Here is a 16,936-nt window from a genome sequence, read left to right as displayed (position 1 = left end):
TTTTTTAGTAGAGACGGGGTTTCACCGTGTTAGCCAGGATGGGCTCGATCTCCTGACCTTGTGATCCGCCCCTCTCGGCCTCCCTAAGTGCTGGGATTACAGGATTGAGCCACCGCGCCCGGCCTGAACAAGCTGTTTTTAAAAATGTGCTGGACAATTAAAATATTAATTTTGTTGGAACAAGATACTCTGTTACCAGGCTGGGCGCAGTGGCTCATGCTTGTAATCCTAGCACTTTGGGAGGCTGAGGCAGGCAGATCACTTGAGATCAGGAGTTTGGGACCAGCCTAACCAACATGGTGAAACCCCATGTCTACTAAAAATACAAAAATTAGCCAGGCACGGGGACAAGCACCTGTAATCCCAACTGCTTGGGAGGCTAAGCCGAGAGAATTGCTTGAACCCAGGAGGTGGAGATTGCAGTGAGCCAAGATTGTGCCACTGCACTCCAGCCTGGGTGACAGAGCAAGACTCAAGACTCCATCTCAAAAAAAAAAAAAAAAAAATACTCTGTTACCATTAGGCAAAAGATGATCATAATAGATATTACATTAGCCAAACTCTAGGCTCAAAAAAACATAATAAAATTATAAAAATGGTTCACAATAACAAAAATATAACACCGAATGCATTGTACAATCTGAACTGTATAAAGACACCATTAATTTAGTACATATTTATCAAACCACTTGTATAAGTTAGGTTTGACAAATCGCAGCAGACAAGATGGAATTGAATAGTTTTTGTCTTTAATGTACTCATAATAGAATACAGATAACTATTCAATTTTTGTGTTTTTTTACCAGAATTTTTAAGAAAAAAATATTTTAATTATTCATATACTTTTCCACTTAACAAATAACTATAATGTGTCTTTTGTGGACTAAGCATTTTTCCAATGTTACAAAATCCATTTAAAAAATACAGTTAGGAGATTGTGAATACCATTGTCATTTATTTACTACCTTATATAGTGCTTACTGTGTGCCCAATGTCATCTGGGAGTTTATTGTTATAATTTATTATGTATGTATTATGTTCAGTATGTGCCAGGCACTTTTAGATTTGTGGTGACGAATGCAAACTTCTAAAATCTGGCTTGAATTTAGGGTAAGCATGCAGAGTGAGTGGAACTTTGCCAATAAGGAGGCAGAGGGATGATGCTTGGCAGAAGGAATATCTAACAAGTTGCATGTTTGACAGAAGAAGCAGCCATGAAGAATGAAAGTTTTAAAAAAAGGAGGAGCAATTTTAAAACGTAGGACACCTGAGTGAATTTTGTAGAGTTTATGAGCAGTTTAAATTTAGTAGTGCAAAAAAAATTATATGGGAGTGGTTGGTAATGAGGTGAAAATAGCTTATAGTTATTATTTATTATGTATTTATTACGTTCAGTATGTGCCGGGGAAGGCAAGCTTAGCAAAGATTTTGTTGTTGTTGTTGTTTTACCTGTGTCTAGAAACAAGTTCAATAAAAGACTTTTAATTGTATAGAAATGAGTAGATCTTATCCTGTAGGCCAGGGGAAACTTCTTGGGTAGAATGCTTTTGCCTGCAAATACTAGAAGACCTAGCTAACAGTGGCCAAAACCATAAGAACCAGACTTTGTTTGGTTGTCCAGTGATACAACTGGATCCCACTTGTTCCTCTTTCAGCTATGATGTTGGCAGTATCTTGTTCATTTCTCCTTTCATGGTTGGCTACTTAGCAACAGCTCCAAACATCATGTTCTCACAAGACAGTATCTAAAGGCTGGAAGGGCTGCTTTTCTTCACATGTGTCTATTAAATTGGGAGAAAACTCAGAAGTATGCAGGGGACTTTTTGTAATTTTTTTTTTTTTTTTTTTTTTGAGACAGAGTCTTGCTCTCTCACCAGGCTGGAGTGCAGTGGCATGATCTTGGCCCACTGCACCCTCCACCTCCCAGGTTCAAGCGATTCTCCTGCCTCAACCTCCCAAGTAGCTGGGACTACAGGCACCTGCCACCACACCCAGCTAATTTTGTATTCTTAACAGAGATGGGGTTTCACCATGTTGGCCAGGATGGTCTTGATCTCTTGAAGTCATGATCTGCCCACCTTGGCCTCCCAAAGTGCTGGGATTACAGGCATGAGCCACCATGCCCGGCCCTTTTTGTAATATTTTATTGGCTGGGTCACACCACATGCTCATTCCTAAACCAGGCATTGGGAAAGCAAATGTGATTAGCTTAGAATAATCATTTCTCTTTTGAAGCTGTGGAGGGGTATTGGGATAATAAATATCCAAATAGATTTGTGTTTCTCCAGCAAGCAACATAAGGAACTGCTCTTGGATAGGGAGCCAGCAGTGTTTGCTCTAGAAATTCATTGGAAAATCGTGAGTAGGGGAGGCATTAGATTAGATTTGAGAATTAGGGCACTCTGTTCAGGGTATAAAGCAGGGATTGGCACGCTTTTTCTGTAAAGGGCCAAGTAGGAAATATTTTAGCCCATGTGGTCTGTCTCTGTCTCTCTCTCTTACTCTCTTTTCAAGAATGATTTATACAGCTGAAGGCCATGTGTTCTCTGTTGTAGCTACTCAACCCTGCCATTGTAGTGTGAAAGCAGTCATAGGTAGCATGTCAGTGAGTAGGCCCGACTGTACTCTCATAAAACTTTATTAAGATAAAACATATGGTAGGCAGGATTTGACCTGTGGTCTGTAGTGTGCTGACCCCTTATGTGGAGGATCAGTGGAGGATAGATGTCACCTGGGAGCGTATAGTTATTACTGACTAGGTATTTATTATGTTCATGAGATGACATCCACCTTTAAATGTGTGGTGATGAGCACAAGCTTCTGAAAAATGGATAGGATTTAGGGGAAGCATGCAGAGTGAGTGAAACTTTGCCAGGCAAGGAGGCAGAGGGATGATGTTTTGCAGAAGGAATATCTAACAAGCTTGCATGTTTGACAGAAACAACAGCTACGAAGCCTGCAAATTTGTAAAAAGGAGAAGAAGGTGCAAAAGGTAAGACACTGGCCGGGTGCGGTGGCTCCCAGCACTTTGCAATCCCAGCACTTTGGGAGGCCGAGGCGGGTGGATCACGAGGTCAGGAGATCGAGACCATCCTGGCTAACATGGTGAAACCCCGTCTCTACTAAAAATGCAAAAAATTAGCCGGGCGCGGTGGCAGGCACCTGTAGTCCCAGCTACTTTACTCTTAACCATGTAAAGAGACTGGGGGACAAGGGAAGCTTCAGCCACAGTTAATGCTATAGTTTCCTTGTCACAAATCCACGGAGTATACAAGTCTTATTACAAGGTTTTCACCCATCCATGATAAAATAAAATGATGGAGCTCCACTTTATTCATTTGAAAATATTGTTGTTGCTGGGGATGGTGGCTCCTGCCTGTAATCCCAACAGTGTTGGGGTCTGAGACAGAAAGATCCCTTGAGGCTAGAAGGTCCAGCAGCCTGGCAACATAGCGAGACCCCATGTCTGTTTTTTTTTAAATGTAGCTGGGTGTGGTGTTCTGCACCTGTAATCCCAGCTACTTGGAAGGCTGAAGCAGGAGAACTGCTTGAGCCTAGAAGTTTGAGGCTGCAGTTAGCTATGATAGCAGTATTACACCGTAGCCTGGGTGGCAGAGTGAGACCCCATCTCTGATAAAAATCAAGTCAAGTAAGATAAGATAAAATAAAATGTAGGTCTTTTTCTTGGAATTATGCTTTTTTAATTTGTTTTGCTTTTTAAAAACATTTAAGAAATGACAATAATAGTTGGTTTATATAAGGCTTTCAGAAACTGGCTTCTGCCCAAATCTCCATCTGCAGCCCCTTCTCTGTCTGCCCTTTTTTCTGGCATTACTGAGCTGCTGGTGATGCCCCTGTCACCATCCCTCTCATGTAGACAAATACGCTCTGGGAGGCTTCTCTCCCTCTCTTGCCACTGCCTGGCATGCGCTACCTTTCCTGTCCTCTGCCTGCTTTAATCTGGTGAACCTCACTGTCTAAGTCTCAGCTCAGGCAGGATCTCTAGAAAAGCCATCCCCGATGACTTTTATTCCCATTCTTTAAACCCCAGTGCCTACCACTTAGCAGGAACTCCATAAACATTTAGTAAAATAAAGACTGTTTATAAGAAGAAGATTGCTACAGTCTAGCAGCAAAGGGGATAAGCATGGAAAGACATGATGCGCAGTTCAGATGGCGGAGTGACACTAGAAAACGACAAAGTACTAAGAGGGCCCCAAGGAAGGAGACACCTGTGTATGTGCAAAAAGATAGCCGGATTCAAGGAGGACTTCACATAGCATTCTGAGCCTTTTTTTCTTTTTTCCGTTTTTGGAAACAAGTTCTTACTCTGTCACCCAGGGTTGAGTGCAATGGCATGATCGAGACTCACTGCAAACTCAAACTCCCGGTCTTAAGGGATCCTCTCGCCTCAGCCTCTTAAGTAGCTGGGACTACAGGCACACACCACAAAGCCCGGCAGAGTTTCTGTGGAGTCCCGGTTTCTCTGTGGTTTCCGGGCTGCGGGACCACAGGCTCACACCACCATGCCTGGCAAAGTTGCTGTAGAGTCAGGGTTTCTCTGTGGTCTCCAGACTGCTCTTAAACTCCTGGCTTCGAGCGGTTGTCCCTCCTAGGCCTTCCATAGTGCTGGGATTACAGGTGTGAGCTACTGTGCCCAGCCTACATTCAGAGTCTTAAAACACGAAATAAATTTGTCAGAATAGTAGAGGAAAACATTTCAGATGTAAAAATCAGGATATACACTACTAAAGGTATAATGGCAACAAAATTTTGCAAATTATTAGTAAATAACTCACTTAGCATGTTGTTGAAAAGATACTATTATGAAGTAGAGAAGAAAGTATTACTTTATATGTTTTTACTGTATTTTTAAATTTTGCTTTGTTTCCAGCAGTTTTGTTTGTTTATGTTGTGTGGAATAATTTGTGGGTGACCCTGAGACTTTTGGCTTGAACCTGCTGATATCTAGTGTCTCCCCAAGTGGTTTGTTGGAGTTTTAGATAATTAAAAGTATTTCTTAAAAATGTAAATATTCCAGTAAACATTAAGCTTCATTTAAACTCTCAATTTATAAAATAATACGTGTTATTTTCCATTTATTTGTATAATGACTTTAGCCTTTATCTAACTCTTCTACGTAGTTCATTTTAACTAACTATATGGATTTGTCAGCAGAACACGACTTAAAAGTGGCTTCAGAGGAAGACCAAGAAATACTTGAAAGAAGTGAAAACAGCCACAGGTATGTAGCAATTTAAATTTCTGGTTTACTATTGGTTGGTTAGTTGGTTTTTCTTTAATAATATAGCATAGTCCAAATGAAGTGACCTTTTAGACTATCCTTTTAGAATCCAACAGATCGTAATTTCATATTTAATTTTAAAACATTTTAGCCAGTTATAAAATTTAAAATATTCTTATAGTCTGTAGTAACTCATAGCTATCTGTACCCTTGAACCTGAGGCCAGAAATTTCCAGAAGTCTCTTTGCTCTTTTATTTTATTTTATCTTTTATTTTTATAACCTTCTTCACGATAAAGTAAGTAACATCAAAAATGGAGTTGTATTACTAAGCTAGAGAAATTATGAACAATTGGACAGTGATGGCCACTGAGTTCAACTTCTGTTAAAGGAGGCATCATTCCCAGTGGTTCAAACTTTTTGCAGTTTTATGTTGCTGGTCACCAGTGCTGAGGTTAAAAACTTCTTCTCTTTTTTTGGTCTCTGGTTGTCTTCAGTGTCTATGTTCAGGGAGAGGATGGGGTCATACAATCAACCCAACTGCCTATTAAGAGAATTACGACTTTCAGAATGGGACTTTGGTGTCAGGGTACAAACAATAAATTTCTTATTTTAACATAAATAGTAAACATTATTAAAATCTTTTATTCCACTGTCACTAGTGGAACTTAGAATATATTAGAACTAAATATAAGAAATAATCTATCCAGATAACACTCATAGCATTTGAAGTAGAATCTAAAAATTTTCTTCTCTTTCTGATTGGTGTTCATTTTGGCTTCTAATAATTTAGCATTTGCCTACTCTCTGGTTAATCTTCAGAAATATGAATTTACTGTAGGGGTTCACTATTTATGGTATGCTGAGGTCAAAATCCTTTTAAGAGAGAAAGCTTTTGGAATACTACATATCATCTGTGAACCCATTTCTGGCAGATTTAATTCATAATGAATTAAGTTTAGTCCAAACTAACAGTGAGAGTTAAGCTTGCTGGTTCATGTTTTTCTCCTATGTTAAGCCAAGGCAAATTATTTTTTACTTCTTAGTTATAATCCAGTAACTTAGGGGTAGCAAAACACAGATTAAGTTTTACAGTTAAATTTTAATTATGTTCTATTTTTTGTTCATACTTAATTCAGAATAAAGTTAATTTTAAAACATGCACCCTAACAGAAAAGACATCTGAGAAACAAAACAAGCAAATTAATTTTCCACTTTTACACCTGCAAAAAAAAAAATGTCTCAAGAACCAGAACTGAGTAAGAATTGTGATAAAGAGGGTATTATCTGTATATTCAAGACTTCTTTTAAAAGTCATTACAAGAAAGTTCAACTGAAGATTGGTGAAAGTTTTGAAAAATCCAAAATTACTGTTTGTCCTGAGGAAGAGCTCTTACGTAGTAACTCTGGAGAGGGATAAAGTTAAAGGGAGTGCCCTCTAATCTGATGAATCATATCCCTGACTGCAAGGAAGCAGATGCATCTTGGAGTGTCTAACTCTGTAGTATTCCAGGCATTGCCTAAACAGAAGGAGCCCATCACAAACATGTCTTTTCATTGCATTTATATTCTGGGTCCCTAAAACACACCTGTCAGTCATCTTCTAAGCTTTACACAAATGAAAATAAATCAGACTGTAAAAATTATAACAAACCAGACATGTAACCTGTTTCTCAGAGATGAAGAGAATTGTTTGTAATGATACAAAAATTGAAAAATTAAAGAACCCAGTAGTTATGGTTGAAATGAAAGAAGATCAAGAGTTTGATATGCAAATGGCAAAAAATATAAACCAAAATACCACTAATTGGAAATTAGACATTGGCCTCAGTCTAGAGATCCAAAAAGTCTTTTTGATTTGTGGTTTTCTCACTCCAAAGAAATGAGGCATGTGATACAGATAGAAAGCCACAGTATTTCTGCTGTTACACTTACAAAAGCAAAAATCCAATACAGCACTTGTTCCACAAGCCATATGGAATTTAGAAGCTCTTCTAAAGCTTAGAAGATGACTGGCAAGTATGTTTCAGGGAGCCACATATGACAGTCCCACTGCTAATAGCTATAAAAGCATGAAACCCGAATGAGAAAATGTGAGTTATTCTCCACCCCGTACTGACAGAACACCAAAAGCATATCTAGACTTACAGCAAGATATGCAAAGGCTTAAGAATGAGGTGGGCATGTTACAAGCAGAGTTCCTGGCTTTGAAGAAAGAAAGTTCAACTATAAAAAGAAAGAGGTTCATTTGCTACTTCTCTTTTTATAAATTATCTGATTCATTCTGGTTTTCTACTCAAGAAAATCTCATGTGTATAGTTACAGTGGAGTTATCTAAATGTGTAATTATGTGTCAAAGTAGATTAGTGCTGCTATCTAAATGACAGTTCTGGAAAACATTATCATAATATTTGTTTATTAGTCAACCTAAGTCTCACTATCAGTCTTCCAAGTAGCACATGGCCTGGGAAAATAATTTAGCCATATACCATGTGACCTTCTGAATCAGCTAAACATAAAGAAAATTGCTAAAGAAATAAGCTCTAGATTCTTCTTACTGTATTCATTTAAAGATGAATTACATTTATTTAAATGATAAAATGGTAACACAATAAACAATGACTGAGAAGAGACTTGAAAATGTATCCAGCCTTGAGAGTTGCAACAAATATTATCAGGCAAAGATGTCTGTTTAATGTGCTTTCATGCATGTAAGTTTATTTGTTTGACTTAAGCTGTTTAAACTTGTAATTCCATCATGGCCATTTTAAATATTTTTGGAAACAAATACATATACTTTTGCATATTTAAAAAAAAATCACCACTCTCCAGTGTTTCTGTTGAAGCACACTTTTACATTATGTTGTTTAATAAAATATGGTAAGTTTTGACATGTATGATTTTATCATATAAGTAGCATAACTCCTCAGCCAAAAATTTATCATTTGACTCTATCGTAGAAAGCTGAGTTCTGTACATTGTATTCTAAAGATAGACAAAAATCCAGAGATTTTCTTCTTTCAAAGTAAAAGCAGATGAGGCCTCCTGCTATCCTCTGAGGCATTAAATTGCTTTGCCAAAGTCACACTTTTAATTTATCTAATTTGATATATTTTATCTGGTAATTTATGTAATTCAGCAATATTTAATTGTATCTTCCCTTTTGGTGACATGAAATGCTAGGTAATGCCACCGTAGGAGCTTTGGGTGAATTATTTAATATTTCTTGGTTTTACTTCCATTATCAAGTAGATAATGGGGCTAGAGTATACAACTATACTGTAAATCTTCCAGCTATAAACTTTTGTGGTAACTGAATGTAAACTTGGGGAACATCTCATTTTCCAGGATTCTGCAGTAGCAACTCAGTAGTTTCACTCTGCTCCTTGTGTTGTGGTAAACTTTGGTTCCTCTGTTTCAGTGAGCACCTTCACTTTTTTTATATCCCAGGATCCAAATGAAAAAATAAGGATAAAAGGCAGTGGGGAAAATAATAGCTTAGTGCAGAAAAGGGAAAGCTTCTTTTCTGTTTCTGAAGCCCCACAAGGTCACATCCTCTCAATCTGGCTATTTCATGGAGAATCCAGGTGACAAAGACAGAAGACACATTTTATGCCTGTGTCTTTTTGTTTCTATGTTTTTGTGTTGATATATTTACACCACAGAAGTAACTGTGATCTGGTGGAGAACTAGAAGTAGAGTCAGAAGCTCTGGGAAAATCCTGCAGCTTGCTTATATTTTTAACCTCTCTTTTTAAGAATTGTGATAACTAAATAAGTTCATCAATGTATGTTTGTAGAAGTGCTTAGTACAATGTCTAGATTTATGATTTAGTAAATGAAATTCTTATAACTGACTAAAAAAATGTTTAGTCAAATCACAATACAATATTATCAGGGAAACAGAACTTTTAAAACTTTGAGAAATTTTATCTGTCCAAATACAGGTGGAGGTAAAGCTTTTACTATAGGGTGGTGTCTGGGTTAGATATCAGAGTATAAATGCAATTTCCTTTTTCCAATATTTTAATTTAGTCAAATTAGTTAATATTTTACTTTATGCTTTGAGTTTGCTGTAATTCAGAGAAAGGCTTTTCCAATTCTGATATTCTTAAAAATTCTCCAGTGTGTATGTGTGTGTTTTAGTTTTATGGATTCACTGACTTCAAATAAATATTTGAACTTTTTGAAATTTATGCTCTGTAAGGTTCAAGGTTTTGCTCAACTTTTTCTCCAGTTGGATATCCACTTACAGCAACTTTTGATTGCATGAATGTATGGGTTGTTCTTTCACTTCAGAGATAACCATGATGTTATTTTATTGAGTGCTAGCTGAAAATTTCTTTTGTTTTATTTAGGATTTTCAAAGTTATGGAAAAAAGAAGGATGTGATATATACAAATTGCATGTTGAAGGGAGATATTGCCACACTCAGATGGGAATTATATGTAATAAAAAATGACAGTCTCAAAAAGGAAAAGGAATATATTCAGGAAATTAAAAGTATTAGGGAAATAAATGCTAACTTTGAAAAGAGTGCGAGACTCAATGAGAAAATGATAACAAAAACAATGTCCCAGTGTTGACAACAGCTTAATGACCTCAAAGCTGTCAATACAAGGCTGAATTCAAAATTGGAGAAGGAAAAACACCGCACAGACAGACTGGAAGCTGAAGTTGAATTCCTCCATTCTAGACTGGCTGCTGCTATAAATGAGCACAATGCAAGTGTAGAAACAAAAGACCTAGAACTCGTTTTACAGAGAGCATGTAATTTTTCTGTACATAAAAAAAAAAATGAGTTCTACTATTTCTCAACTAAAAGATAAACATGAGTTGCTTACTAAAGCTGGGATGAAGTTAAATACCTTAAAAGGTAAGCTCCATGAGACAAGAGATGCTCTCAGGGAAAAGACACTGGCTTTAGAAAGTGTGCAGATGGACCAGAGGCAAGCACAGCATTGAATAAAGGAAATGGAGCAGGTGCATCCAAATGAGGAAGCTAAACTAGTCAATCCACCAGAAAGCACAACTGTGTAGAGGAGAGACTGTGTCAACTAGAATGTGAAAATCTCTTGCTTAAACAACAACTACAGGGTGCTCATAAGGAAGGCAATGATAAAGAGATAGTAATTAATATCCAAGGAGGCTGTCTTGAGAGTGGAAAGAAAGATCTTCTTCTAGAAGAGAAAAATAAGAAATTAATGAATGAATATAATTCTACAAAAGAAAAGCTGTTTCAGTATGTAAAAGAAGAAGCAGAGAAGTATGAAGAAAGATAAATATTTTTAACCTTCCAGAAAGAAAATTTAAACATTTCATTGTGCCTATATGTTGAATCTAGTTCAATATAAAAATAGATAGATGAAAATGTATTTACCATACTGTATAATTCCATTTTGTGAAACATCCAGAAAAGACATATATAGGGACAGAAAGAAGATGAATGTTTGTGTAGGGCTGGCACTGGAAATGGGTCGTGACTGCTGATGGGCATGAGGGTTTGTCCTGGAGTGATGAAAATGTTCTAAAGCTGGATTATAGGGATGGTTGCACTACTAGTAAATTTACTAAAAATATTTGAACTGTATGTTAAAACAGATAAATATGTAGTATGGAAATCATATTTTAACAAAGCTGTTTTAATAAAAAAAAACAAAAAAATGTGTTTACTATATCAGCTTGGAAACATACCTTGTTTCCAGGAAATAAAAGGTAGAGCTGACAGATGCTTTCTTTGAGTAAAGACATTGTCACCTATGAAACTGTAATAGCTACAGTGTAATGTTCATAAGCTATGTAGTCTTATATTGCTGAAATAACAAATTTAATGTCTTTATGTTGCCACATTTTAAGACCATAATGAAGCAGATAAATGGAAATGCTTGTACCTGAAATAAGTATTTTGAAATTAAGATTCAATTAAATGAGCCACTTTGACACTTAATTCTAGATTTCCCAGATGAACTGAAGTATGTTGCTATGTCTTGTGGTGCTTTTCCTTCAGTGGCTTTTTTATGTATTTTAGTTAGTATAACTTTATTTTGACTCATATTAATGTGACTTAAGTCTGAAAATATGTCAGTCTCACATTATGTATTTTTCTGACCACTTAATATTTGAAAGACATCTACTTGTTATAAAATCACAATTTGGAATAAATGTGGTAAATTTTAGCAAAAAATATTTGATTTAATGTTCCCACTGGTAGGTATTTATAATTTACTTTGAATATTTTTATTAATAATTAGCTCATAATTTACATTTTAAGTCTCAATGACTATCATTTGGATATAACTTTGTCCAATACAAAGATACTTGTAGCTGTCTGTGATTTGTGAGTTTGACATTGAATCCCCATTTTCAGAGTAATGAGGGATGGCAGAGTTCACGTAGAGTGGGAATGAAGTACACTGGGAGTACAAGAGGCTGGTGCAGCCATTACTATGGAGACAGACACACTGTGGGCCCAGGCACTGCCGGCAGGGACCTCGGCACAGAGAATTGAATTGGTCGCCCTCACTCAGGCCCTCCGATGGGGTAAGGACAAATGTATTAACATCTACACTGACACCAGGTATGCTTTTGCTGCTGTACATGTACTTGGAGCCATCTATCAAGAGTGAGGGCTACTCACCTCAGCAGGAAAAGAAGCAATTGTGGCCCTGCTTGAAGCTGTTTGGCTGCCTCAACAGGTGGCTGTGATTCACTGCAAAGGACATCAAAGAAGCCATGGTAACCAAAGAGCAGACGCTGCAGCTCGGCTCCTGGTCGTGCCTTTAACCCTGCTGCCTCCTGTGTCCTTTCTGTGACCTGACTTGCCAGACCACCCAGAATACCCCCCAGAGGAAGAAAAACAAGCTTCAGATCTTCAGGCCAGTAAAAATCAGGAAGAAGGAGTAAAATTGGCCCAGCTTCTCAGGAGCCATTTCAAGATCCCCCACCTTCAGGATGTAACGAACCAAGCAGCTCTCCAGTGTACGGCTTGTGCTCAGGTAAACGCCAAGCAAGGTAAGCCCAGCCCAGGTCACCACCTCCAGGGAGGCTCGCCAGGAGAAAGGTAGGAAATTTACTTTACGTAGATAAAACTGCACCGGGCAGGATATAAATACCTCCTGGTGCTAGTAGACACCTTTTCCGGATAGACTGAGGCATTTGCCACGAAAAATGAAACTGCCACCACGGTAGTTAAGCTGTTGCTCAATGAAACCATCCCTCGACATGGACTGCCTGTTGCCATAAGGTCTGATAATGGACCTGCCTTCACTTCGTCCACAGCTCAGTTGGTTAACAAGGCATTAAACATTCAATGGAAACTCCATTGTGCCTATCGACCCCAGAGCTCTGGAGAGGTAGAACGCATGAACCGCACCCTAAAAAGTACCCTTACTAAATTAATCCTAGAGACTGGTGAGAATTAGGTAAAGCTCCTTCCTTTAGCCCTCCTTAGAGTAAGATACACCCCTTACTGGGCTGGGTTTTCACCTTTTGAAATCATGTATGGAAGGGCTCCGCCTATCTTGCCTAAGCTAAGGGGTACCCATTTAGCAGAAATCTCACAAGCTAATTTGTTACAGTACAGTACCTGCAGCCTCTCCAACAAGTACAAGACATCATCCAGCCACTTGTCCGGGGAGCTCATCCCAATCCAGTTCCTGACCAGATGAGGCCCTGCCACTCTTTGCGGCCTGGTGACCTGGTATATGTTAAAAAGTTTCAGAAGGAAGGACTCACTCCTGCCTGCAAAGGACCTCATACTGTCATCCTCACTACGCCAGTGGCTCTGAAGGTGGACGACATTCCTGCTTGGATTCATCACTCTTGCATCAAAAAGGCCAACAAAGCCCAGCAAGAAAAAAGGGTCCCCAAGCCTGGGCCAGGCCCCTTAAAATTGCACCTAAGTCGAGTGAAGCCATCAGATTAATTCTTTCCATTTACCTCTTCTGTCTGTTTCCACCTGTTATGTCCTCTGCCCCTTCCTACTCTTTTCTCCTCACTTCCTTCACAACAGTACGTGTCTTTGCAAACAGCACCTGGAAAGTGGGAACATCCAAGAAAGTCTCTTTTGTAGTCGATTTATGTGCTTTGTTCCCAGAACCTGCCCGTACCCACAAAGAACAGCACGATCTGCCGATCATGGGATCAGGGAACGTCGACATTGCTGCAGGGTTCGGACACACCAGAAGCCGGACTGGATGTGGAAGCTCTAAGGGTGCAGAAAAGGGGTCCAGAGCATTGACTTTCACCTTCGTCCTGGAAATCACCCTGACTCTAGCTGCCAAGATTCTTACCAGTTTTTCTGCCCTCACTGGACGTGTGTAACCTTGCCACTTACTCTGGAGGATCAACCCTACCCTCAACCCTTTCCATGGCTCGCGCTTCCCATCCTAGACCGTGTACTATAGGGAATTGCAATCCTCTTACTGTGACTGTCGGTAACCCTAGTTTAGCTCAATGGTATTACGGCATGTCACAGGGATTAAGGCTTTATATTTTGGGATTTGATATTGGAACTATGTTCACCATCCAGAAAAAGGTCCTGGTCCCATGGAGCCCTCCTAAGCCAATCAGACCTTTAACTGATTTGGTGACCCTGTGTTCCAAAAACACCCAGACAGGTTAATTTAACTGTCCCACCATCATTCCTGCTTCCTAGACCTCAGCTGCAACGACGACACCTCCAACCCAGCCTGAAGTCCATTCTGGACAGTGCTCTTCACCTCCTTAATCTCACCCAGCCTGAACTAGCCCGAGATTGCTGGTTGTGCCTAAAGGCCAAACCCCCATATTACGTTGGATTAGGAGTAGAAGCCATGCTAAAAATTCCTTCTTGTCATACGTGCCCCCATGCCCTTACACTAGGAGACGTGTCAGGAATGCCTCCTGTCTAACTAGCAGGGTATAATTTATCTGCTTTTCCCTCTCAGGCTACCTGGAATCAGTCCCTGCTTACTTCCTTAAACACCTCAGTCTCCTATCAGGCACCCAACAATACCTGGTTAGCCTGCACTTCAGGTCTCACTCACTGCGTCAGTGGGACTGAACCCTGACCTGTGTGTGTTGGTTAATGTACTCCCCCAGGTCTACGTGTACAGCGGGTCAGAAGGACAACTCCTCATCGCTCCTCCTGAATTGCATCCCAGGTTTTGCCAAGTTGCCCCACTCCTTGTACCCCTTGTGGCCGGCCTTAGCATATCTGAGTCAGCAGCCATCGGCACGACTTCCCTGATTCAAGGAGAAACTGGGCTAATGTCCCCATCTCAACAAGTAGATGATGATTTAAGCCATCTCCAATCAGCCATAAAGATACTGCATGCCCAGGTAGAGTCTCTAGCGGAAGCAGTTCTTCAAAACCGCCGAGGCTTAGATCTGCTATTTCTCTCCCAAGGAGGGTTATGTGCAGCTTTGGGAAAAAGTTGTTGTTTCTACGCCAATCAGTCTGAAGTCATAAAAAATACTCTTCAAAAAGTTCGAGAAAATCTAGGTAAATGCTAGCAGGAACAGGAGAGTAACACCCCCTGGTACCAAAGCATGTTTAACTGGAATCCCTGGCTAACTAATTACTGGGTTGGCGGGAGCCCTTCTCCTCTTGTTAAAGTTAGTCTTCGGGCCTTGTCTATTAAATTGGTTGCTTTATAAAGCAGCACATAGCTTCTGTGAAACTTGTGTGTCTTAGAACCCAATATAACCCCCTTGTTATAACCGAGGAATCAGTGATTTGATTCCCCAAAAACACGAGTGGGAAATGTGATGCCCTACCTTGTTTTAACCTGATTGACTCTCTCAGCTGAAAGAGCCAGACAGACTCCATTTTGGTTTCTCCGTTTGCAGCCCCTTGTCCCCGTCAAGGACATAACTGGTACAAGCTGACTCCAGGCACACCGAGGAGTGCGCTTACTGATAAGATACTGAGGCAAGCTGTGCCAGCGGCTCCTGGGAACACACTCGGTTGATGGTACCCAAAGCCCCTGCATTTGTCTCTTTATGACAGTTTAAGCCCCTGAACCGGGAACTATTTATTTTCCTGTAACTGTTTCTGTAACCATCTATCTTTTAACTTTTTGCCTGTTCTGCTTCTGTAAAAATTGCTTGAGACTCCCCCTCTCCTATTTAGACCAAGATATAAAAAGAAATATAGCCCCTTCTTCAGGGCTGAATTTTGAGCTCTAGCGGTCTCTCGGTCGCCAGCAATAAAGGACTCCTGAATTAGTCTCAGAGTATGGCGTTTCTCTCTAACTCGCTTGGTTACAACAACAGGAGCTTGTTTGCCCCCAAAAGTTCCACGCACCCCTCGACACCAGTCTCTTTCTTCTTATCAGGTCCCTTCCCTGGGCATAGGCCTCAGTGTGCAGCCTGGGTAGCTGCTAGTCCCAGAGATGGGACCTGTCTGCACCCTGGGAACTCCCTGTGGCCAACTCCAGCTTTCTCAACCCCAGCAAGGGAGGGTGGCAGGCAGCACCTGGTCCTGTGGTTCAGGGTAGCTCTCTTGGGCTGACTGCCCCCGCTCCTACTCCCCTCAACAACCTCCACCTCAGCTGGCCGGCTCTGGACACAGTGGTTGACTGAGTCTGAGCCAGCCCCGTCTTGGCAGCTCCCTCTCCTGCCTGCGAGAGCGACTTCACTTTGACTTCAAATCTGCAGAGTGATGTGCAGATTGCAGATTCAGCCCTGAGCCCCACCAAGACACAGCAGGGACAGGGGCAGCTGGCCCAGGGGCGCCCCAGGCTCCAGTTCCTGCCCCCTCCCACCCCAAGGCCCCATGAGCTTCCCTTCCTCCATCCCTCTGTGCCTAGATGCAGACCAGACCTCAAGAGGCAGCTAAGGGATGGGGAGAGAACAGAGGACTCCCCACAGAGGCCCAGAACCCACATCCAACCTCAGTTCACAACTCCCCAGCGTAGGCCCCCTGGCTTCTCCTGCTGAGGTGAATATGTTCGTGGCCATCATTTCTTTGGGGGAAATCAGATTCTTTGGGGCTCCCGTTGCTCTCTGCTGCTCGCTCTCCTCTGCTGCCAGTCCCACATCCTAAGAGTGCCCCTGTGTAGAAGGGGGGAAGGACACCCACCCTTACAGCTCCCCGCACGAGGCTGAAAAGTGTCCAATTCTCCCATAGACCCGATGTATACAGCTTCCTTGAATAAACAGAGAAATTGTTCCCGCTAGTCTTAAAGGAAGTTACATTGGTTTCATCCGAGTTCCCTGAAACTTACCAGCCCGGGGTCTGACAATGAGAAGCCAGCCCCTCAGCCCCTATGATTGCCTAAGGCCACCTGCTGCCTGGTAACCAACTTCTCTTCCTCACTCCTCCCCAATTCGTGTTTTTCCACCCACAGTTACATTTCTTCGTGGCTAGCCCTGCAGGACCACCAGTCTATCCACTAACCCGGATGTTGAGAGATGCTCTCTTGGCCTCCTTCCCTGCCCAGCTCTTTCCCTCCTCCTATGTCTGCCCCGCCCCCAACCCTTCCGCTGAGGCCCAGTGGGGCCTCTGAAAAACCGCGGGGGTGGTGGGTGGTGGGCTCTGCCTGGGGAACCTGGGGAGGAAGGGCGGTTCTCCAAGTCCCCTTGGTCGCACCCCGGTCATTCTGACCTTGCATTCGTGCGCGGCTTCCTTGCCCTCTCTGTGCAGCCAAAAGGGGCAAATTCAGGAACTGCAAGATGGCGCACCAGGTGAAACAAGCGGCTGCGCCTGC

General features: G+C 41.1%; 1 pseudogene; it reads left to right on the top strand.

The window, feature by feature from the left end:
* Positions 1 to 10,525, top strand: part of LOC105519545 — a 12,591-nt pseudogene extending 2,066 nt beyond the window's left edge.
* Positions 10,526 to 16,936: the final 6,411 nt, after the last annotated feature.

The sequence above is a fragment of the Colobus angolensis genome, unplaced genomic scaffold, assembly GCF_000951035.1.
Source record: "Colobus angolensis palliatus isolate OR3802 unplaced genomic scaffold, Cang.pa_1.0 Scaffold350, whole genome shotgun sequence".
Taxonomy (NCBI): domain Eukaryota; kingdom Metazoa; phylum Chordata; class Mammalia; order Primates; family Cercopithecidae; genus Colobus; species Colobus angolensis.
This window is presented reverse-complemented; position numbering and strand designations above follow the sequence as displayed.